Genomic DNA, 1,957 nt, shown 5'->3' with positions numbered 1-1,957 from the left:
AGCAATTAACCACTAAGAAGAATATATGCAGTGTATTATTTGTTGAAACTGTACTTCCGATTTGATTTGAAACTGTCTCATTGCTATCTGTTTATGTATAAAACTTTGAAAAAAAAAGATTTGTTTCCAGTGAATTATTCATTTCCCATTTTTTTCTTTTCCTTTCCTTTCTTTGCCACTCCTTCCATTTGGTTCCCTTTTCCTTTTGAAGAATTTATTCTTATATCAAAATAGTTATTATTCATTTTGATTCTTTTTTATACTTTCATTATCTTACATCAGAGAGACAATGTTATATTTACACTCTTGTGAAATATGTTTGACTTAAGAGTATGGTGCCAATATCCATTCCACTGTGCTGCTGTGAACACAGATACACACGTATTGTGATAGTATGATACTTGTAATTCTTTTGGAATGATACCAAAAAGGGGACTATCTGGGTTGAATGGGACTTATAATTTTTGAGGAATCTCTACACTGATTTCCATAATGGTTGCACAAGTATGTATTCCCATGAATAGTGGAGAAGTGCTCCTTATTCCTCACAGCTTGCTAGCACTAGTTATTGGTTAATTTCTTGTTAATAGTCATTATTTCTGGTGTGAGATAGAATATCAGCATTTTTTTTAGTTTTCATCTCTTGAAGGACCAGTGATATGGAACATGTTTTCATACATTTATTTGCCATTTTCTTTCTTTCTTTCTTTCTTTCTTTCTTTCTTTCTTTCTTTCTTTCTTTCTTTCTCTCTCTCTCTCTCTCTCTCTCTCTCTCTCTCTCTCTCTCTCTCTTTCTTTCTTTTTTATGTTTAGTACTGGCTACAAGGTCTACAGGATCTCACTACATAGATCTGACTTATAGAGATCCTCCTGTTTTCAGCCTCCCAAGTGCTGGGATTACAGGCGTGCACTACCACACCCAGTCTCAACTGCTGTCTCAGTGCGCCTCCAGGGCAGTCCAACGTGGCACCCTGGGGAATCAAACTCTTGCTGCTGCCCTTTACCTTAGCAGCTGCTTCAGTCTGTTGAGCTACCTGCCATTTGTATTTCTTTGTTTGAGAAGGGTCTATTCATATAAATGCCCACTTTTCAATTGGATCTTTAAATTTTGGGGGATTAAGTTTTAAACTTCAGATCTCAGGATCAGTGTAACAGGTTAAAATATGCATAAACAAATCCAAAAACACTCAGCCACCTTATCCTTGACAATGGGGACAAACATATTCAATGGAAGAAAGATAGCCCTTTTAAAATGGAGCTGTAGGGGGTGAGGAGATGGTTCAGTAGAATAAGTACTTCCCTGGCAAGTGCCAGAGTCTGAGTTCAATCCCCAGTTCTGCCAAAAAGAAAACAAAAATGGAGCTGGAAAAACTGGCATCTTGTATACTGAATATTAAAACTAGACTCATGTTTATCACCATGCATTAAGCTAAAACTAAATTGAACATATATCTAAATATTAAAATTGAAACACTAATTTTTCTGGAAGATAAAATAAGTAGAACTCTTGAGGATGTAGGTGATAGGTCAGGATTCAAAGTTTCCCAGGCACCTTTCCCCAAACACTGTCCTTCTTGGTTTCCCAGGCACCCCGTCCCTAAATTCTCTCCCCTTTGGCCCCATGTAGAGCCAAACCCAAAACCAAAGAACAGGTCCACCTGACTAACCTGGGCAAGCAATTGTGAAACTCTCCTTTGTTAACATTAAAACTCCTGCACAGATCCTGAACAGACCCAGAGAGCAGGTCTGGCAGGTGAGTGAGATGACCCAGGCCACGGGATCCTGCACAGACCCAGAGCGCAGGCCCAGCGAGTGAGTGAGACGACCTGGGGTCCTCTGGATCCTGAATAGACCCAGAGCGCAGGCCCAGTGCAGAAACCTTCAGCAGAACTCCCTGCAAAGAGGCTAGAGGCAAGACCCACTCAGCTGATTCAGGAGCAGAACATCTTGCCAGAGA

The sequence above is a fragment of the Octodon degus genome, unplaced genomic scaffold (genome assembly GCF_000260255.1).
Source record: "Octodon degus isolate 3935 unplaced genomic scaffold, OctDeg1.0 scaffold00081, whole genome shotgun sequence".
Lineage (NCBI taxonomy): Eukaryota > Metazoa > Chordata > Mammalia > Rodentia > Octodontidae > Octodon > Octodon degus.
This window is presented reverse-complemented; position numbering follows the sequence as displayed.